This window comes from Schistocerca gregaria, chromosome 9, assembly GCF_023897955.1.
Source record: "Schistocerca gregaria isolate iqSchGreg1 chromosome 9, iqSchGreg1.2, whole genome shotgun sequence".
In the NCBI taxonomy this organism is placed as follows: domain Eukaryota; kingdom Metazoa; phylum Arthropoda; class Insecta; order Orthoptera; family Acrididae; genus Schistocerca; species Schistocerca gregaria.
The window spans coordinates 137694339-137717921 of NC_064928.1; the positions used below are offsets into that span (position 1 = coordinate 137694339).

At 43.5% G+C, this 23583-nt stretch overlaps 6 non-coding genes across 6 annotated transcripts; all 6 read right to left on the bottom strand.

Annotated features, from left to right (window-relative positions):
* Positions 1-9812: 9812 nt before the first annotated feature.
* LOC126292380 (U4 spliceosomal RNA) lies at positions 9813-9952 on the bottom strand. The gene has a single exon (XR_007552116.1). It is a non-coding gene; the product is annotated as a U4 spliceosomal RNA (small nuclear RNA).
* Positions 9953-12230: 2278 nt separating this feature from the next.
* On the bottom strand, positions 12231-12370 carry LOC126292381 (U4 spliceosomal RNA). Its single transcript, XR_007552117.1, has one exon. It is a non-coding gene; the product is annotated as a U4 spliceosomal RNA (small nuclear RNA).
* Positions 12371-14648: 2278 nt separating this feature from the next.
* Positions 14649-14788, bottom strand: LOC126292382 (U4 spliceosomal RNA). The gene has a single exon (XR_007552119.1). It is a non-coding gene; the product is annotated as a U4 spliceosomal RNA (small nuclear RNA).
* A 2278-nt stretch (positions 14789-17066) lies between these two features.
* On the bottom strand, positions 17067-17206 carry LOC126292383 (U4 spliceosomal RNA). Its single transcript, XR_007552120.1, has one exon. It is a non-coding gene; the product is annotated as a U4 spliceosomal RNA (small nuclear RNA).
* A 2278-nt stretch (positions 17207-19484) lies between these two features.
* Positions 19485-19624, bottom strand: LOC126292384 (U4 spliceosomal RNA). The gene has a single exon (XR_007552121.1). It is a non-coding gene; the product is annotated as a U4 spliceosomal RNA (small nuclear RNA).
* Positions 19625-21902: 2278 nt separating this feature from the next.
* On the bottom strand, positions 21903-22042 carry LOC126292385 (U4 spliceosomal RNA). Its single transcript, XR_007552122.1, has one exon. It is a non-coding gene; the product is annotated as a U4 spliceosomal RNA (small nuclear RNA).
* Between the last annotated feature and the right edge of the window lie 1541 nt (positions 22043-23583).

A 23583-nucleotide genomic window follows, 5' to 3' on the forward strand; every position in this document is an offset into this window, starting at 1 on the left:
CAGCCAGTAATAGCGAATACCCTGTTCAAGAATCAGAAGAGGAGGAGGTATACTTGGAAAAGGCCGGGAGATACGGGAAGATTTCAATTAGATTGCATCATGGTCAGACAGAGATTCCGAAATCAGATATTGGATTGTAAGGCATACCCAGGAGGAGATATAGACTCAGATCACAATATAGTAGTGATGATGAGTAGGCTGAAGTTCAAGACATTAGTCAGGAAGAATCAATACGCAAAGAAGTGGGATACTGAAGTTCTAAGGAATGACGAGATACGTTTGAAGTTCTCAAACGCTATAGATACAGCAATAAGGAATAGCGCAGTAGCAGTACAGTTGAAGAGGAATGGACATCTCTAAAAAGGGCCATCATAGAAGTTGGGAAGGAAAACATAGGTACAAAGAAGGTAGCTGCGAAGAAACCATGGGTAACAGAAGAAATAATTCAGTTGATTGATGAAAAGAGGTAGTACAAACATGTTCTGGGAAAATCAGGAATACAGAAATACAAGTCGCTGAGGAATGAAGTAAATAGGAAGTGCAGGGAAGCTAAGACGAAATGGCTGCAGGAAAAATGTTAAGACATCGAAAAAGATATGATTGTCGGAAGGACAGACTCAGCATACAGGAAAGTCAAAACAACCTTTGGTGACATTAAAAGCAACGGTGGTAACATTAAGAGTGCTACGGGAATTTCACTGTTAAATGCAGAGGAGAGAGCAGGTAGGTGGAAAGAATACATTGAAAGCCTGTATGAGGGTGAAGATTTGTCTGATGTGATAGAAGAAGAAACAGGAGTCGATTTAGAAGAGATAGGGGATCCAGTATTAGAATCGGAATTTAAAAGAGCTTTGGAGGACTTACGGTCAAATAAGGCAGAAGGGATTGATAACATTCCATCAGAATTTCTAAAATCATTAGGGGAAGTGGTAACAAAACGACTATTCACGTTTATGTGTAGAATATATGCTGAGCAGCCGGAGAGGGCTGCCGACCCCTGGCTGAGAGGTGGGGACTGACATCCCCAGTTGTTCGGGGCGCACTGCTCCCAAACTGCGGGCTTTGGGAGCAGTGGAAGAGCGAGTGGACCCCCCTGTGGTGGGCAGGCGTAACGTGACTTTTCGGTGGGCTAACTGTGAAAGGAGTCTTTGCAGGAACTGTTGGCGGCAGTGTTACAGCAGCATAATTCGTCAACATAGGTGTGGGGTTGAGCCGTTCTAATTTCTTCCTGGCCTCTTGGTAAGTTAAACCGTCCAGGGTCTTAATTTCTTGTATCTTCCACTCTCGTTGGTAGACTGCACAGTCTGGCGAGAAGGGAGATGATGTTCCCCACAGTTTATGCAGGTAGGCGGAGCACATGGTACACTGGAATGCGAAGGTCGTCCACAATCTCGACATGTGGGGCTGGCAGTGCATCTGGAAGACATGTGTCGGAATTTCCAGCACTGGTAGCAGCATTAGGGGGCGGGACATAGGGCTTGACATCGCACCAGTCGATCATGACCTTGACCTTCTCAGGCACGCAGTAGCCCTCTAAGGCCAGGATGAAAGCACCGGTAGCGATCCTATTATCCTTGGGTCCCCTACAAGACACGACGAACGAAGTGTACACCTCATCGTGACAGGTTCTCCTGTAGCTTGTCATCGGACTGTAGCAGAAGATCTTTATGAAAGATAATCTCCTGGACCAAATTTAGTGACTTATGGGGAGTGATGGTGATGAGGATGTCACCAAGCTTCTCACAGGTGAGTAATGCCCTTCACTGTGCAGCTGAAGCTGCTTATATAAAAATGGCCCCACTCCGCATTTTGGAAAGTGACGCCGCTTCCCCAAACTTATCTGCATGATGGGTCAAAAAGAAGAGAGGCTTAGTCCTTGAAAAACGAATCACCATCAGTTCTGCTGCACACAAGGTAATGCGGTGAATACGTCTCCTGTCTGTCCGCAGCCCGACGACCCTCCCAGGGCGTGGCGAGGGAAGGGAACGATTTGCGGTTATATGCCACTGCGTTAAAGTCTACTTTACCACGCTTAGAGACGTTGGTGGTCGTGCGACCACCAGATTGAGACTTTACCCACTTCATTGCGGGGTATCCGCCCCGATGCCACCCACTCCGACCAGGGGTTCTCCCCACGGGCGCCACCCAGCCACAGCAAAGGCCACCTGGCAGGATGGCCGTTGCCAGGAGTCCTGATGTCCCAGAGAGACGAGCATCTACTCCTTGGCTTACGTGGGGAGGTGTCAGCTCAGGCATCGGCAGTACGATCCTTGTGTTGTCAGGGGGGCTACAACCTAGAGGGTACATGACGACCCCACCACAATGGGCTGGCTACCGTGCTGGATTTCGGGTGCCATGGGAAGTCCATAGGTATTGTGGGTGCAGATAGTGACGCACTAGGGATGTAACACACATTCCATCAGGGGTGTACGCCCAAAATGAGAGATGGAGGGTGTAGTGACAACGCCAAGACGATAAAGAGTGCCAAGGTCTTAGTGCACAGAGGACTGATGGTGCACAACGTAAGGTGTCCTTTCCAAAAAAGGCTCGTACTTCTGTTGAATTTGGAAAAATGGAGGTCAAACCCCAATGGGGTCCATCACATTAAAGGCCGAAACGTTTGAGACTCCTTTTAGTCGCCTCTTACGACAGGCAGGAATACCACGGGCCTATTCTTACCCCCGGACCCGCAGGGGAGCAAGGAGGTGGCCAGTGGTGGGGGTGATGATGAGCTGATGCAATAGAGGGTGACGTGCGCTACAAGGGGGTGCTTCCTGCAGAAGTGCGCTGTGCGTATGTAACTACCACGTAACTCCTACTAATGGCCTGCACTCTTCAAATCATGTTATCTTACGTCTTGAAAGTATATGCAATACAAATTGTCTGCGTCGTTTTTAAGCCCCTTTAAAGAAATTTAAATGTCATCTAAGTATAGACAGACTAGTGCATTTTCAGTCTTAACAGTCAATATAAATACCATTCCAAAATTTCACAAGGCCTTGTCTTTAACGACTTTTCTATGTAGTGGTGCTTATGACGTTATTTTCATCCACAAAAAAACGATGCCAGTCCTTAACAATATTCCTGTTTATGAGGTGCTATACAATATGGATCATTATACCAAGTGTCGCACTGCTATCGTGCACAAATCCGATTTGGAAGCAAGACACGTCGAACTCCTACCTAACGAGCGAGCTATTGCGTGTGTAATCAAAGGGGTACAATTTGTGAACGTGTACGCACCCTCTAGCGGAAACAACCGAAGCGTCAGAAAACTGTTTTTCACCTACGACGTCACCCCCCTCTTAGCAACAAACCGTCCCACTGTTATTGGTGGAGACTAACTGTGTGACATCAGATGTGTACCAAATACCGACACCATCCCGATGTCCCGAGCTTGAGCATATTATTCATAAGACGGACCTGATAGACACATGGCGTCATTTTAACCTTCATACGACGCAGTACACGCCGATGTGTAGCACCGGCGCTAGTCGGATTGATAGAGTTTGTGTTTCGAGTTTGTGTTTCTCGTCAGCTGAACAACAACTTGCTTGGCGTTCAAGTTCTTCCTGTCACCTTCAGCAATCATTGTGCTTATCTGTGTGCCACACGTCTACAGGGTTATAATAGGGCGGCCACTACGCGTTATTGGAAACTAAGCACCGCCCACCTGGGCGCGGCGAATCTGCGTACGAACATCCTTTTTGTGTGGCGGCAGTGTCTTCAGAAGGTAAATAACTACTCTTCGACTCTCGCCTGGTGGGTCGCAGTAGAAAAGTCAGAGCTATGAACTGCTGTGAAAAGGTATTGTAAGGAGGCTGCCTATTGGAGGAGAAGGACACTGGAATTTTATCAACAGTGCCTCACGGATGCTTTCATAGCGCCTGTTCCAGACTACGCGCACCTCCGTCTGAGGCTTAACAAAATCAAAAGCCACGTCCTGCGTCTGCTGCGAAAAGACTGTTGGTACATAGTCGCCCCACTAGTCTGTTAAGTGATGAAGTTGCCACAGTATACCACCCCGCTAGGGGGAAAAAAAAGAGGATGGCGAAACAAAACTGCGCGGATTGTCTAGTGTCAGAGGCGGGCGTCGAACTCACTGAGAGAGCTGATATTATCGCTTACATTACCGACTATTTTACCTCGATCTTCAGTGTCCTCGATAATGACACAGCGACTCGATGACTCGGATCGTCAGCAACTGGTAAGAGAACTCTCTAGGGATGATATCACCTCTGTTTTAAAACCGTGTCCCAAAGGAAAGTCACCGGGACCCGACGGACTCCCAGTTGAATTTTGCATGAGCGGTTTGGGGCATTTTTAGAAACATTTTACTAAGCTGGCCAATGAAGTACTCAGCCGATGTGATGTACCCAGTTCATTGTTAAAAAGTCGAGTAGTTTCAATTCCTAAGGTGCAAGGCAAGATCTGCCACCACTAACGCCGATTACAACCTCGTGGCGCGGTGTATGGCTTCCGAACTAAGAGCAATCATGAACAAAGTGGTCAGTCCATACCAGTCGTGCGATATTGCTCGAAGGACAATTTTCACTGCAGCATCGACGTATAGCGAGATCATTTCCTACGCATGCAGTGCACAGACTTCGGATTGGCACACTATCGGTCGACTTCGCTAATGCCTTCGAAAGCAGTAGTCACGTGTACCTGTTCCGCATCATGGAAAGAATGGGATTCAGACTACATTTTGTCAATGTCGTCGGAAATATACTCACAGGGCAAATTATGTGGTGGCAATAAATGAATACTGTGCCCTGCGAGCGACGTATCGGGATAGAAGTGGTAAATTATGTGGTGGCAATAAATGAATACTGTACCACTTCTATCCCGATACGTCGCTCTGAACGTCAGGGATGCCCATTATCGATGTTCTTTTTGTGCTGTCTATTGACCCACTACTGACGGCCTTAGGAAATGCAGTTAGTGGAGTGCCTCGTAACATCACTCTACGCTGCTTCGCCTACGCAGACGACGTCGGCGTCTTTCTGGCCGACACGAGAGACGTAGAATCCATACGCCAAGTGTTTCACACCTATGAACTTGGATCTGGAGCTCCAATTAAACGGCGCAAAACTGTCCTCGGACCGCACCTTCCTGATGACGAATACCCGTGGGACAAGATCATCTAGGAGCACAGATAGATGGGGCTGCAGGTGTGTGCCTGTCCTCACATAATGCAGACCCTCACGTGGAGGCGAAACCTCAACACCGTCAGGGGACTGTGCAGTTGCCACGCCAACCCACGTCTGAACCTCCACCAAGCAGCGTCGATCATTAACACGGCGATCTTCGCCAAGGTGTGGTATGTCGCCCAGCAGCGGCTGACAGCCCCGCAACTTCTGGGAAAATCGATTATGCAAGCAGTTTGCTGGCTGCTGTGGCGACACCATCTTCAAAGTGTGAGCCACCACCAGCGTCCTCGATCGGTCACTAGGGGGAGACTGGGACTGATCGGTGGGTGAGGAGTGCCGTGCATTTCCACTGGAAGTCGAACAGTGACGCTGAAGACCGACCATCCGAACGGGTCAACGGCAGACATATTAGATCGATACCGGCCACAGTCACAATGAGCTCCAGTTTACGTAGCGGGAACCCCTTCAAGATGTCCTACCTCAGGGAATTTTATCTCGCACGCAGTTAAGTCTAGGAGGCGGCTACAGATTTGAATACGTCGGCTCGACGGACCTATGAAGCTGTTTTAGGCTGTCCACCAACGCACAAACTGGAAATACGGATGCCAATGGTCGTCTGGAAGCAGGTATGCGCTAATATTAACAACCCATTCCTGCCGCCGGACATCAGTTCGTTGTGATACCGTGTCGTCAATCGCATTCTTTCCGACTAAGCAGCGTCAAGCAAACATACGCTTCAGCAAAAAAAAAAAAAAAAAAAAAAAAAAAAGTGGAGTGCAGCCTGTGTGGAGCTGCCTACACCAGAGACCACCCACCCAACAGAGTGCCGCTACGTGTGAGAGTGGTGCCGATTGATGGTGGGGCTTATCAACCAAGACTACACCTTCCAGCGTGACACCAATGTGTATTATCCGTCCTGATTTTAAACTGCACCCAAAAATGAAGTGCAACGCCATGATCTGGCTACTGGGACACACTGCCTATGCCGTTTTTGAGTTACAACTCAGTGACGCCGTGCGGTACATGGCATACCTGTGATAATGTCATCAACGATTGCATTGTTCAACGAAGTACCGCGAACATTTTGCCAATATTTTAACCGTTGCGTTATTGTACAGCTATCAGAGAACACAGTGAATAATTTCGCTGGAAGTATCCCTTTTGTTTCTCTTTCATAATTTTTGTTTCCCTTTTATTTTATTTTCTTAACGGATCCCATACCAATACCCATCGCTGTATTGAGATATGCTGGTGAGTTATGATTAAGTGTTCTTTCCGACACAACTTTATTGGTATTCAGTTAATTATTTATATTAATTACTTTGTTTTCGTTTTATATTATCGCCATCGAGTGTATGCGCCATTTTATGTGTCGCGTCACCGCCAGACACCACACTTGCTAGGTGGTAGCCTTTAAATCGGCCGCGGTCTGTTAGTATACGTCGGACCTGCGTGTCGCCACTATCAGAGATTGCAGACCGAGCGCCGCCACACGACAGGTCTAGTCTAGAGAGACTCCCTAGCGCTAGCCCCACTTGTACAGCCGACTTTGCTAGCGATGGATCACTATGTACATACGCTCTCATTTGCAGAGACGACAGTTTAGCATAGCCTTCAGCTACGTCATTTGCTACGACCTAGCAAGGAGCCATATTCAGTTACTATTATTACTTCAAGAATGTATTCTGAACAGGAAATATTGTGAATCATGTACCGTCAAGAGCGACGTTCATCATTAATGGATTCAAGTTAAGTATGAAACTAATTACGTCCGCCTTATGAATTCTCATTCCTTGTCATGTTCCATACCTCACATCAGTATAGTTCTTCCCCCCTCACGCATGCCTGTGTGATATAAACGCGTGCTTTTCGGCCTCCAATAGTAACACGGCGTTGGCTCTTCTGCCAACACAACATTATATTACAGCTTTTACAACTAAAGAGAAATGTGCAGAGGGCACTTTAATAGAAAAAAAGGCGGTTCCTCGGGCGTGAGGCTCTTCCAGTGCACTTCGGTCGAGCTGACCCCCACGATTACTCCAATTGTTACTCGGGCGCATTATTTTCGGTAGCTGGGACTGTGTTCGCGCTGTCCCGGTGCTTATTTCAGCTGCAAACTCAGTATTTTATGATAGTAGTTGGTAACTAGCGCGTCTCAGCACTCGGCCAGCATCGTGCTCAGAGAGAGACTGTCAACCGCAAAAGCACTCGCGCCAGGTGTGTACCAATACGTCGGCGACGACCTGGCGTCAAACCCGGAACCAACACACTGTCTGTTCGATAAGCGGGGGGACGCGGGCCGGTACTTGCAGTGGCAGCCGCGAGATGGCACAAGCTATCTAACTCTGGTACGACACCTCTATTAATGGTCGAAAGGCGAGTTTTGGCTTTACCTTACCATCAGCGGAATACGGACCGAACGAAATTCGACAGCGCAGCATTCCCTGCACGCACGGCTGCCGCAGTGGTGCGAGACGGATTACACGTGGCGTCACCCAGCCGAACGCTTTGTCGCCCGTTGCCAGGTACATTAGGGGCCGGAAGCAAGCGTCTAGCGTAGCGTCTCTGGACTTGCAGACTTGCGGCACTTGAGGTGCTTGAGAGGATGTAAAATGACGTGATGAACTGTATCGATAACATTAAAAATGAATACTAGGCTACAGCACATTGTTCTTCCAAGCGGCCAAACTAACAACGGAAAGCGTCGCTTAAAATCCAGCGAAAATAATTTTAAAAAAGAAGAAGTATCTGATCGCAGGCATGGGCCGAAAGCTGACGTAGAGGAGACGACACTGTTGACGATGCAGGAGAAAAGAAAGCTAGGCTAAGAGAGGGGAACTTAAACGAGGGTGTCGACGTGGGAGAAGTTAAAGACGGCCGGGTTGCAAAAGTAGGTGAAATTGATTAATGTCGATGGGTGAAATATTTGTGTAACAGATTAGGCACCCTAGAAACACAATGAAATGAGATTTACAAATCCTCTCATGTATCTGGGTGAAGTTGTTGACATGAGTTTACCTTGCAGGAAAGTACAACTAGAAATCAGTCAGTAAATTGCTTCATAGCGCTGGGGACACGTGCTGCAGTCTTAAATATACAAGATACACGCTTATTCCACATTGCGCCAAACAACCTGCAAAACTATATATATATTTTGGACTCCTTTACTGTTGTTGTCCAAGAAGAGTCATAGAAAGCTAACAGTATCCAAACCTGCCTGCTGTGTCATTGGCCCCAGCTAATATACTGCCTGACAAAAATTAAAATATCTGAATGTGTGCTAAATAGTATCTCGAGTCCAAGTGCCAACCATTCATAACAGATCCAAACAATAAGACATTTTCTATGGGTCCATTTCTACTATAGTAGGCAGCAAATATTGCTCTCCTTGCATATAGGAAGAGTCATATTCTCAAATGAAGAGAGGCAGAAAAAATGAGTCACCACAAGCCAACTGCTTCTGCTCTCAAAGAATGTAAGACTCCTGCTACAATTCTCACCTACACTTGCTCTACCACTGTGTTTTTCATTGCATTCTTTGATTTATATTCACAGATACAGTCACAAAATTTACCCTACAAGCATTGGTTCCCTCCCTTCAGTATTCCACATGCAATACATTCTCATAGCACACTGGACCCTCATTAAGCTCGCCATCCCATTTAAACTATCACACTGTATTATCTGTCACATTTCCACAGCAAATACACAGTTCAAGGAATACACCAAGAAATGCACTAATCACACTGTTCAAAAAGGAAATGCCATGGCTGCAGCCAACCAAATTCTACTGCACAATCACTGTTATCACTGCATGAGATTTTCCACCAGTAGCCCTTAGATGAAACATGTAGGATAAATAAAGGTTCAACAAAACCTCAACATCAGGGACTGCATTAGCTACCATCCAAATAGCTACTAGCCCTTACCTTTCTTTCAATCCCTCTGCTCTGCACACTACAGAACATGTATGTATTCTCAAAATGAGGCAACCCCTTGCACAACATTACAGTTCTTCCTGTTTCATGTAACACACACCAGATAGGACACTGTCATCAATGTGAGTGCTCTTACTAGGCACTGTGCAGCCTAACACATCAATCATCTCAAGTCAACAAACTCATTGCCTAATATTATCAACAGCAGTTCCATGGTCATAAGTTCTAATTATCAAGGTGTACACACAGCAAGGATCAAACATGCATCTAATGATCAGGACACAAACACAAATTATAACACTGGCAGTGCTGTGAAAATGATTTAAGTACAACACCTGCCTCCCACACACTCACCAACTCTCACTGTATTGCCCTAGTCTCCTCCACTAAATTGTGACAGAAGTTTTGTCAAATCCTACATTTATCAGTAACCACTGCATGTGTGTACCACAAGTATGCTATGGAGCAAGAATTGCCGCTAGACAGAACCACATTTCAACTGTCCACATTGGCATCTTTATTCACACATAGCAGTTGCACAACATCTTACACTGAGGAGAATGTTTCTCACCAGCTCCCAAAGACATGTACACAATTCATCAGTGAACACAGACTGGTCTGTGTACATTGTCCGTAACAACCATCAGCCAAACACTTCCACAAGTGCACAATGACTTCACAGATAAACACAGCTTGAAGCATTGTTTCCATGAGACTTACACCCCCTCAGAGGCTTCCAAAAATTGCCATAGAGACGGTATTGCACGTCTCTCTGGCGGGGTATTGGTAAAAGTTTTCAACTAGCAATAATCGCACCTCAGTTATGCTTCATTGGTTACGATATTGCCACTGCGCAAAGATTAACTACCTAGCGCCTGGCACTGCTATTTATACCTGACGTTCGTTCCAAACACCTACAGGTACTTGCATCATTGCAACCCATCAGTATTACCTTACACTACTCTAGTTCCATTGGGGGAAACAAATACAGAAATATGCAGGAAACAAAACCAGTAAAACACATTTTATTGGAGGCAGACACTCTGTTCTTGCCTCCTTATGTCTAATAGTTGCTTACACACCCGCTTACCGCCATCTTAAACGCTCTAAACTGCACAGTAGTTCTCTCCTTGGCCGTCAGGCGCGCTACTGCCCACTCGCCTAGCCCCACACAGACGAAAGTGGCACAACCTCAGTTAGCGAATACCGGCACACCCATTAAGACTCATCGTTAGATTTTATTATTTTGTGGCTGCTGGTTAGTACTAGACACCAAAAAAACTGCCAACTGCATTTACATTAACCATAACACTTCTCAGCAAAAGCTGTTTCACGCACTGTGCAGTAAAATGCTAGTTTTACTCGAATCATGCCGTGAAATTGATTAATGTCGATGGGTGAAATATTTGTGTAACAGATTAGGCACCCTAGAAACACAATGAAATGAGATTTACAAATCCTCTCATGTATCTGGGTGAAGTTGTTGACATGAGTTTACCTTGCAGGAAAGTACAACTAGAAATCAGTCAGTAAATTGCTTCATAGCGCTGGGGACACGTGCTGCAGTCTTAAATATACAAGATACACGCTTATTCCACATTGCGCCAAACAACCTGCAAAACTATATATATATTTTGGACTCCTTTACTGTTGTTGTCCAAGAAGAGTCATAGAAAGCTAACAGTATCCAAACCTGCCTGCTGTGTCATTGGCCCCAGCTAATATACTGCCTGACAAAAATTAAAATATCTGAATGTGTGCTAAATAGTATCTCGAGTCCAAGTGCCAACCATTCATAACAGATCCAAACAATAAGACATTTTCTATGGGTCCATTTCTACTATAGTAGGCAGCAAATATTGCTCTCCTTGCATATAGGAAGAGTCATATTCTCAAATGAAGAGAGGCAGAAAAAATGAGTCACCACAAGCCAACTGCTTCTGCTCTCAAAGAATGTAAGACTCCTGCTACAATTCTCACCTACACTTGCTCTACCACTGTGTTTTTCATTGCATTCTTTGATTTATATTCACAGATACAGTCACAAAATTTACCCTACAAGCATTGGTTCCCTCCCTTCAGTATTCCACATGCAATACATTCTCATAGCACACTGGACCCTCATTAAGCTCGCCATCCCATTTAAACTATCACACTGTATTATCTGTCACATTTCCACAGCAAATACACAGTTCAAGGAATACACCAAGAAATGCACTAATCACACTGTTCAAAAAGGAAATGCCATGGCTGCAGCCAACCAAATTCTACTGCACAATCACTGTTATCACTGCATGAGATTTTCCACCAGTAGCCCTTAGATGAAACATGTAGGATAAATAAAGGTTCAACAAAACCTCAACATCAGGGACTGCATTAGCTACCATCCAAATAGCTACTAGCCCTTACCTTTCTTTCAATCCCTCTGCTCTGCACACTACAGAACATGTATGTATTCTCAAAATGAGGCAACCCCTTGCACAACATTACAGTTCTTCCTGTTTCATGTAACACACACCAGATAGGACACTGTCATCAATGTGAGTGCTCTTACTAGGCACTGTGCAGCCTAACACATCAATCATCTCAAGTCAACAAACTCATTGCCTAATATTATCAACAGCAGTTCCATGGTCATAAGTTCTAATTATCAAGGTGTACACACAGCAAGGATCAAACATGCATCTAATGATCAGGACACAAACACAAATTATAACACTGGCAGTGCTGTGAAAATGATTTAAGTACAACACCTGCCTCCCACACACTCACCAACTCTCACTGTATTGCCCTAGTCTCCTCCACTAAATTGTGACAGAAGTTTTGTCAAATCCTACATTTATCAGTAACCACTGCATGTGTGTACCACAAGTATGCTATGGAGCAAGAATTGCCGCTAGACAGAACCACATTTCAACTGTCCACATTGGCATCTTTATTCACACATAGCAGTTGCACAACATCTTACACTGAGGAGAATGTTTCTCACCAGCTCCCAAAGACATGTACACAATTCATCAGTGAACACAGACTGGTCTGTGTACATTGTCCGTAACAACCATCAGCCAAACACTTCCACAAGTGCACAATGACTTCACAGATAAACACAGCTTGAAGCATTGTTTCCATGAGACTTACACCCCCTCAGAGGCTTCCAAAAATTGCCATAGAGACGGTATTGCACGTCTCTCTGGCGGGGTATTGGTAAAAGTTTTCAACTAGCAATAATCGCACCTCAGTTATGCTTCATTGGTTACGATATTGCCACTGCGCAAAGATTAACTACCTAGCGCCTGGCACTGCTATTTATACCTGACGTTCGTTCCAAACACCTACAGGTACTTGCATCATTGCAACCCATCAGTATTACCTTACACTACTCTAGTTCCATTGGGGGAAACAAATACAGAAATATGCAGGAAACAAAACCAGTAAAACACATTTTATTGGAGGCAGACACTCTGTTCTTGCCTCCTTATGTCTAATAGTTGCTTACACACCCGCTTACCGCCATCTTAAACGCTCTAAACTGCACAGTAGTTCTCTCCTTGGCCGTCAGGCGCGCTACTGCCCACTCGCCTAGCCCCACACAGACGAAAGTGGCACAACCTCAGTTAGCGAATACCGGCACACCCATTAAGACTCATCGTTAGATTTTATTATTTTGTGGCTGCTGGTTAGTACTAGACACCAAAAAAACTGCCAACTGCATTTACATTAACCATAACACTTCTCAGCAAAAGCTGTTTCACGCACTGTGCAGTAAAATGCTAGTTTTACTCGAATCATGCCGTGAAATTGATTAATGTCGATGGGTGAAATATTTGTGTAACAGATTAGGCACCCTAGAAACACAATGAAATGAGATTTACAAATCCTCTCATGTATCTGGGTGAAGTTGTTGACATGAGTTTACCTTGCAGGAAAGTACAACTAGAAATCAGTCAGTAAATTGCTTCATAGCGCTGGGGACACGTGCTGCAGTCTTAAATATACAAGATACACGCTTATTCCACATTGCGCCAAACAACCTGCAAAACTATATATATATTTTGGACTCCTTTACTGTTGTTGTCCAAGAAGAGTCATAGAAAGCTAACAGTATCCAAACCTGCCTGCTGTGTCATTGGCCCCAGCTAATATACTGCCTGACAAAAATTAAAATATCTGAATGTGTGCTAAATAGTATCTCGAGTCCAAGTGCCAACCATTCATAACAGATCCAAACAATAAGACATTTTCTATGGGTCCATTTCTACTATAGTAGGCAGCAAATATTGCTCTCCTTGCATATAGGAAGAGTCATATTCTCAAATGAAGAGAGGCAGAAAAAATGAGTCACCACAAGCCAACTGCTTCTGCTCTCAAAGAATGTAAGACTCCTGCTACAATTCTCACCTACACTTGCTCTACCACTGTGTTTTTCATTGCATTCTTTGATTTATATTCACAGATACAGTCACAAAATTTACCCTACAAGCATTGGTTCCCTCCCTTCAGTATTCCACATGCAATACATTCTCATAGCACACTGGACCCTCATTAAGCTCGCCATCCCATTTAAACTATCACACTGTATTATCTGTCACATTTCCACAGCAAATACACAGTTCAAGGAATACACCAAGAAATGCACTAATCACACTGTTCAAAAAGGAAATGCCATGGCTGCAGCCAACCAAATTCTACTGCACAATCACTGTTATCACTGCATGAGATTTTCCACCAGTAGCCCTTAGATGAAACATGTAGGATAAATAAAGGTTCAACAAAACCTCAACATCAGGGACTGCATTAGCTACCATCCAAATAGCTACTAGCCCTTACCTTTCTTTCAATCCCTCTGCTCTGCACACTACAGAACATGTATGTATTCTCAAAATGAGGCAACCCCTTGCACAACATTACAGTTCTTCCTGTTTCATGTAACACACACCAGATAGGACACTGTCATCAATGTGAGTGCTCTTACTAGGCACTGTGCAGCCTAACACATCAATCATCTCAAGTCAACAAACTCATTGCCTAATATTATCAACAGCAGTTCCATGGTCATAAGTTCTAATTATCAAGGTGTACACACAGCAAGGATCAAACATGCATCTAATGATCAGGACACAAACACAAATTATAACACTGGCAGTGCTGTGAAAATGATTTAAGTACAACACCTGCCTCCCACACACTCACCAACTCTCACTGTATTGCCCTAGTCTCCTCCACTAAATTGTGACAGAAGTTTTGTCAAATCCTACATTTATCAGTAACCACTGCATGTGTGTACCACAAGTATGCTATGGAGCAAGAATTGCCGCTAGACAGAACCACATTTCAACTGTCCACATTGGCATCTTTATTCACACATAGCAGTTGCACAACATCTTACACTGAGGAGAATGTTTCTCACCAGCTCCCAAAGACATGTACACAATTCATCAGTGAACACAGACTGGTCTGTGTACATTGTCCGTAACAACCATCAGCCAAACACTTCCACAAGTGCACAATGACTTCACAGATAAACACAGCTTGAAGCATTGTTTCCATGAGACTTACACCCCCTCAGAGGCTTCCAAAAATTGCCATAGAGACGGTATTGCACGTCTCTCTGGCGGGGTATTGGTAAAAGTTTTCAACTAGCAATAATCGCACCTCAGTTATGCTTCATTGGTTACGATATTGCCACTGCGCAAAGATTAACTACCTAGCGCCTGGCACTGCTATTTATACCTGACGTTCGTTCCAAACACCTACAGGTACTTGCATCATTGCAACCCATCAGTATTACCTTACACTACTCTAGTTCCATTGGGGGAAACAAATACAGAAATATGCAGGAAACAAAACCAGTAAAACACATTTTATTGGAGGCAGACACTCTGTTCTTGCCTCCTTATGTCTAATAGTTGCTTACACACCCGCTTACCGCCATCTTAAACGCTCTAAACTGCACAGTAGTTCTCTCCTTGGCCGTCAGGCGCGCTACTGCCCACTCGCCTAGCCCCACACAGACGAAAGTGGCACAACCTCAGTTAGCGAATACCGGCACACCCATTAAGACTCATCGTTAGATTTTATTATTTTGTGGCTGCTGGTTAGTACTAGACACCAAAAAAACTGCCAACTGCATTTACATTAACCATAACACTTCTCAGCAAAAGCTGTTTCACGCACTGTGCAGTAAAATGCTAGTTTTACTCGAATCATGCCGTGAAATTGATTAATGTCGATGGGTGAAATATTTGTGTAACAGATTAGGCACCCTAGAAACACAATGAAATGAGATTTACAAATCCTCTCATGTATCTGGGTGAAGTTGTTGACATGAGTTTACCTTGCAGGAAAGTACAACTAGAAATCAGTCAGTAAATTGCTTCATAGCGCTGGGGACACGTGCTGCAGTCTTAAATATACAAGATACACGCTTATTCCACATTGCGCCAAACAACCTGCAAAACTATATATATATTTTGGACTCCTTTACTGTTGTTGTCCAAGAAGAGTCATAGAAAGCTAACAGTATCCAAACCTGCCTGCTGTGTCATTGGCCCCAGCTAATATACTGCCTGACAAAAATTAAAATATCTGAATGTGTGCTAAATAGTATCTCGAGTCCAAGTGCCAACCATTCATAACAGATCCAAACAATAAGACATTTTCTATGGGTCCATTTCTACTATAGTAGGCAGCAAATATTGCTCTCCTTGCATATAGGAAGAGTCATATTCTCAAATGAAGAGAGGCAGAAAAAATGAGTCACCACAAGCCAACTGCTTCTGCTCTCAAAGAATGTAAGACTCCTGCTACAATTCTCACCTACACTTGCTCTACCACTGTGTTTTTCATTGCATTCTTTGATTTATATTCACAGATACAGTCACAAAATTTACCCTACAAGCATTGGTTCCCTCCCTTCAGTATTCCACATGCAATACATTCTCATAGCACACTGGACCCTCATTAAGCTCGCCATCCCATTTAAACTATCACACTGTATTATCTGTCACATTTCCACAGCAAATACACAGTTCAAGGAATACACCAAGAAATGCACTAATCACACTGTTCAAAAAGGAAATGCCATGGCTGCAGCCAACCAAATTCTACTGCACAATCACTGTTATCACTGCATGAGATTTTCCACCAGTAGCCCTTAGATGAAACATGTAGGATAAATAAAGGTTCAACAAAACCTCAACATCAGGGACTGCATTAGCTACCATCCAAATAGCTACTAGCCCTTACCTTTCTTTCAATCCCTCTGCTCTGCACACTACAGAACATGTATGTATTCTCAAAATGAGGCAACCCCTTGCACAACATTACAGTTCTTCCTGTTTCATGTAACACACACCAGATAGGACACTGTCATCAATGTGAGTGCTCTTACTAGGCACTGTGCAGCCTAACACATCAATCATCTCAAGTCAACAAACTCATTGCCTAATATTATCAACAGCAGTTCCATGGTCATAAGTTCTAATTATCAAGGTGTACACACAGCAAGGATCAAACATGCATCTAATGATCAGGACACAAACACAAATTATAACACTGGCAGTGCTGTGAAAATGATTTAAGTACAACACCTGCCTCCCACACACTCACCAACTCTCACTGTATTGCCCTAGTCTCCTCCACTAAATTGTGACAGAAGTTTTGTAAAATCCTACATTTATCAGTAACCACTGCATGTGTGTACCACAAGTATGCTATGGAGCAAGAATTGCCGCTAGACAGAACCACATTTCAACTGTCCACATTGGCATCTTTATTCACACATAGCAGTTTCACAACATCTTACACTGAGGAGAATGTTTCTCACCAGCTCCCAAAGACATGTACACAATTCATCAGTGAACACAGACTGGTCTGTGTACATTGTCCGTAACAACCATCAGCCAAACACTTCCACAAGTGCACAATGACTTCACAGATAAACACAGCTTGAAGCATTGTTTCCATGAGACTTACACCCCCTCAGAGGCTTCCAAAAATTGCCATAGAGACGGTATTGCACGTCTCTCTGGCGGGGTATTGGTAAAAGTTTTCAACTAGCAATAATCGCACCTCAGTTATGCTTCATTGGTTACGATATTGCCACTGCGCAAAGATTAACTACCTAGCGCCTGGCACTGCTATTTATACCTGACGTTCGTTCCAAACACCTACAGGTACTTGCATCATTGCAACCCATCAGTATTACCTTACACTACTCTACTTCCATTGGGGGAAACAAATACAGAAATATGCAGGAAACAAAACCAGTAAAACACATTTTATTGGAGGCAGACACTCTGTTCTTGCCTCCTTATGTCTAATAGTTGCTTACACACCCGCTTACCGCCATCTTAAACGCTCTAAACTGCACAGTAGTTCTCTCCTTGGCCGTCAGGCGCGCTACTGCCCACTCGCCTAGCCCCACACAGACGAAAGTGGCACAACCTCAGTTAGCGAATACCGGCACACCCATTAAGACTCATCGTTAGATTTTATTATTTTGTGGCTGCTGGTTAGTACTAGACACCAAAAAAACTGCCAACTGCATTTACATTAACCATAACACTTCTCAGCAAAAGCTGTTTCACGCACTGTGCAGTAAAATGCTAGTTTTACTCGAATCATGCCGTGAAATTGATTAATGTCGATGGGTGAAATATTTGTGTAACAGATTAGGCACCCTAGAAACACAATGAAATGAGATTTACAAATCCTCTCATGTATCTGGGTGAAGTTGTTGACATGAGTTTACCTTGCAGGAAAGTACAACTAGAAATCAGTCAGTAAATTGCTTCATAGCGCTGGGGACACGTGCTGCAGTCTTAAATATACAAGATACACGCTTATTCCACATTGCGCCAAACAACCTGCAAAACTATATATATATTTTGGACTCCTTTACTGTTGTTGTCCAAGAAGAGTCATAGAAAGCTAACAGTATCCAAACCTGCCTGCTGTGTCATTGGCCCCAGCTAATATACTGCCTGACAAAAATTAAAATATCTGAATGTGTGCTAAATAGTATCTCGAGTCCAAGTGCCAACCATTCATAACAGATCCAAACAATAAGACATTTTCTATGGGTCCATTTCTACTATAGTAGGCAGCAAATATTGCTCTCCTTGCATATAGGAAGAGTCATATTCTCAAATGAAGAGAGGCAGAAAAAATGAGTCACCACAAGCCAACTGCTTCTGCTCTCAAAGAATGTAAGACTCCTGCTACAATTCTCACCTACACTTGCTCTACCACTGTGTTTTTCATTGCATTCTTTGATTTATATTCACAGATACAGTCACAAAATTTACCCTACAAGCATTGGTTCCCTCCCTTCAGTATTCCACATGCAATACATTCTCATAGCACACTGGACCCTCATTAAGCTCGCCATCCCATTTAAACTATCACACTGTATTATCTGTCACATTTCCACAGCAAATACACAGTTCAAGGAATACACCAAGAAATGCACTAATCACACTGTTCAAAAAGGAAATGCCATGGCTGCAGCCAACCAAATTCTACTGCACAATCACTGTTATCACTGCATGAGATTTTCCACCAGTAGCCCTTAGATGAAACATGTAGGATAAATAAAGGTTCAACAAAACCTCAACATCAGGGACTGCATTAGCTACCATCCAAATAGCTACTAGCCCTTACCTTTCTTTCAATCCCTCTGCTCTGCACACTACAGAACATGTATGTATTCTCAAAATGAGGCAACCCCTTGCACAACATTACAGTTCTTCCTGTTTCATGTAACACACACCAGATAGGACACTGTCATCAATGTGAGTGCTCTTACTAGGCACTGTGCAGCCTAACACATCAATCATCTCAAGTCAACAAACTCATTGCCTAATATTATCAACAGCAGTTCCATGGTCATAAGTTCTAATTATCAAGGTGTACACACAGCAAGGATCAAACATGCATCTAATGATCAGGACACAAACACAAATTATAACACTGGCAGTGCTGTGAAAATGATTTAAGTACAACACCTGCCTCCCACACACTCACCAACTCTCACTGTATTGCCCTAGTCTCCTCCACTAAATTGTGACAGAAGTTTTGTAAAATCCTACATTTATCAGTAACCACTGCATGTGTGTACCACAAGTATGCTATGGAGCAAGAATTGCCGCTAGACAGAACCACATTTCAACTGTCCACATTGGCATCTTTATTCACACATAGCAGTTTCACAACATCTTACACTGAGGAGAATGTTTCTCACCAGCTCCCAAAGACATGTACACAATTCATCAGTGAACACAGACTGGTCTGTGTACATTGTCCGTAACAACCATCAGCCAAACACTTCCACAAGTGCACAATGACTTCACAGATAAACACAGCTTGAAGCATTGTTTCCATGAGACTTACACCCCCTCAGAGGCTTCCAAAAATTGCCATAGAGACGGTATTGCACGTCTCTCTGGCGGGGTATTGGTAAAAGTTTTCAACTAGCAATAATCGCACCTCAGTTATGCTTCATTGGTTACGATATTGCCACTGCGCAAAGATTAACTACCTAGCGCCTGGCACTGCTATTTATACCTGACGTTCGTTCCAAACACCTACAGGTACTTGCATCATTGCAACCCATCAGTATTACCTTACACTACTCTACTTCCATTGGGGGAAACAAATACAGAAATATGCAGGAAACAAAACCAGTAAAACACATTTTATTGGAGGCAGACACTCTGTTCTTGCCTCCTTATGTCTAATAGTTGCTTACACACCCGCTTACCGCCATCTTAAACGCTCTAAACTGCACAGTAGTTCTCTCCTTGGCCGTCAGGCGCGCTACTGCCCACTCGCCTAGCCCCACACAGACGAAAGTGGCACAACCTCAGTTAGCGAATACCGGCACACCCATTAAGACTCATCGTTAGATTTTATTATTTTGTGGCTGCTGGTTAGTACTAGACACCAAAAAAACTGCCAACTGCATTTACATTAACCATAACACTTCTCAGCAAAAGCTGTTTCACGCACTGTGCAGTAAAATGCTAGTTTTACTCGAATCATGCCGTGAAATTGATTAATGTCGATGGGTGAAATATTTGTGTAACAGATTAGGCACCCTAGAAACACAATGAAATGAGATTTACAAATCCTCTCATGTATCTGGGTGAAGTTGTTGACATGAGTTTACCTTGCAGGAAAGTACAACTAGAAATCAGTCAGTAAATTGCTTCATAGCGCTGGGGACACGTGCTGCAGTCTTAAATATACAAGATACACGCTTATTCCACATTGCGCCAAACAACCTGCAAAACTATATATATATTTTGGACTCCTTTACTGTTGTTGTCCAAGAAGAGTCATAGAAAGCTAACAGTATCCAAACCTGCCTGCTGTGTCATTGGCCCCAGCTAATATACTGCCTGACAAAAATTAAAATATCTGAATGTGTGCTAAATAGTATCTCGAGTCCAAGTGCCAACCATTCATAACAGATCCAAACAATAAGACATTTTCTATGGGTCCATTTCTACTATAGTAGGCAGCAAATATTGCTCTCCTTGCATATAGGAAGAGTCATATTCTCAAATGAAGAGAGGCAGAAAAAATGAGTCACCACAAGCCAACTGCTTCTGCTCTCAAAGAATGTAAGACTCCTGCTACAATTCTCACCTACACTTGCTCTACCACTGTGTTTTTCATTGCATTCTTTGATTTATATTCACAGATACAGTCACAAAATTTACCCTACAAGCATTGGTTCCCTCCCTTCAGTATTCCACATGCAATACATTCTCATAGCACACTGGACCCTCATTAAGCTCGCCATCCCATTTAAACTATCACACTGTATTATCTGTCACATTTCCACAGCAAATACACAGTTCAAGGAATACACCAAGAAATGCACTAATCACACTGTTCAAAAAGGAAATGCCATGGCTGCAGCCAACCAAATTCTACTGCACAATCACTGTTATCACTGCATGAGATTTTCCACCAGTAGCCCTTAGATGAAACATGTAGGATAAATAAAGGTTCAACAAAACCTCAACATCAGGGACTGCATTAGCTACCATCCAAATAGCTACTAGCCCTTACCTTTCTTTCAATCCCTCTGCTCTGCACACTACAGAACATGTATGTATTCTCAAAATGAGGCAACCCCTTGCACAACATTACAGTTCTTCCTGTTTCATGTAACACACACCAGATAGGACACTGTCATCAATGTGAGTGCTCTTACTAGGCACTGTGCAGCCTAACACATCAATCATCTCAAGTCAACAAACTCATTGCCTAATATTATCAACAGCAGTTCCATGGTCATAAGTTCTAATTATCAAGGTGTACACACAGCAAGGATCAAACATGCATCTAATGATCAGGACACAAACACAAATTATAACACTGGCAGTGCTGTGAAAATGATTTAAGTACAACACCTGCCTCCCACACACTCACCAACTCTCACTGTATTGCCCTAGTCTCCTCCACTAAATTGTGACAGAAGTTTTGTAAAATCCTACATTTATCAGTAACCACTGCATGTGTGTACCACAAGTATGCTATGGAGCAAGAATTGCCGCTAGACAGAACCACATTTCAACTGTCCACATTGGCATCTTTATTCACACATAGCAGTTTCACAACATCTTACACTGAGGAGAATGTTTCTCACCAGCTCCCAAAGACATGTACACAATTCATCAGTGAACACAGACTGGTCTGTGTACATTGTCCGTAACAACCATCAGCCAAACACTTCCACAAGTGCACAATGACTTCACAGATAAACACAGCTTGAAGCATTGTTTCCATGAGACTTACACCCCCTCAGAGGCTTCCAAAAATTGCCATAGAGACGGTATTGCACGTCTCTCTGGCGGGGTATTGGTAAAAGTTTTCAACTAGCAATAATCGCACCTCAGTTATGCTTCATTGGTTACGATATTGCCACTGCGCAAAGATTAACTACCTAGCGCCTGGCACTGCTATTTATACCTGACGTTCGTTCCAAACACCTACAGGTACTTGCATCATTGCAACCCATCAGTATTACCTTACACTACTCTACTTCCATTGGGGGAAACAAATACAGAAATATGCAGGAAACAAAACCAGTAAAACACATTTTATTGGAGGCAGACACTCTGTTCTTGCCTCCTTATGTCTAATAGTTGCTTACACACCCGCTTACCGCCATCTTAAACGCTCTAAACTGCACAGTAGTTCTCTCCTTGGCCGTCAGGCGCGCTACTGCCCACTCGCCTAGCCCCACACAGACGAAAGTGGCACAACCTCAGTTAGCGAATACCGGCACACCCATTAAGACTCATCGTTAGATTTTATTATTTTGTGGCTGCTGGTTAGTACTAGACACCAAAAAAACTGCCAACTGCATTTACATTAACCATAACACTTCTCAGCAAAAGCTGTTTCACGCACTGTGCAGTAAAATGCTAGTTTTACTCGAATCATGCCGTGAAATTGATTAATGTCGATGGGTGAAATATTTGTGTAACAGATTAGGCACCCTAGAAACACAATGAAATGAGATTTACAAATCCTCTCATGTATCTGGGTGAAGTTGTTGACATGAGTTTACCTTGCAGGAAAGTACAACTAGAAATCAGTCAGTAAATTGCTTCATAGCGCTGGGGACACGTGCTGCAGTCTTAAATATACAAGATACACGCTTATTCCACATTGCGCCAAACAACCTGCAAAACTATATATATATTTTGGACTCCTTTACTGTTGTTGTCCAAGAAGAGTCATAGAAAGCTAACAGTATCCAAACCTGCCTGCTGTGTCATTGGCCCCAGCTAATATACTGCCTGACAAAAATTAAAATATCTGAATGTGTGCTAAATAGTATCTCGAGTCCAAGTGCCAACCATTCATAACAGATCCAAACAATAAGACATTTTCTATGGGTCCATTTCTACTATAGTAGGCAGCAAATATTGCTCTCCTTGCATATAGGAAGAGTCATATTCTCAAATGAAGAGAGGCAGAAAAAATGAGTCACCACAAGCCAACTGCTTCTGCTCTCAAAGAATGTAAGACTCCTGCTACAATTCTCACCTACACTTGCTCTACCACTGTGTTTTTCATTGCATTCTTTGATTTATATTCACAGATACAGTCACAAAATTTACCCTACAAGCATTGGTTCCCTCCCTTCAGTATTCCACATGCAATACATTCTCATAGCACACTGGACCCTCATTAAGCTCGCCATCCCATTTAAACTATCACACTGTATTATCTGTCACATTTCCACAGCAAATACACAGTTCAAGGAATACACCAAGAAATGCACTAATCACACTGTTCAAAAAGGAAATGCCATGGCTGCAGCCAACCAAATTCTACTGCACAATCACTGTTATCACTGCATGAGATTTTCCACCAGTAGCCCTTAGATGAAACATGTAGGATAAATAAAGGTTCAACAAAACCTCAACATCAGGGACTGCATTAGCTACCATCCAAATAGCTACTAG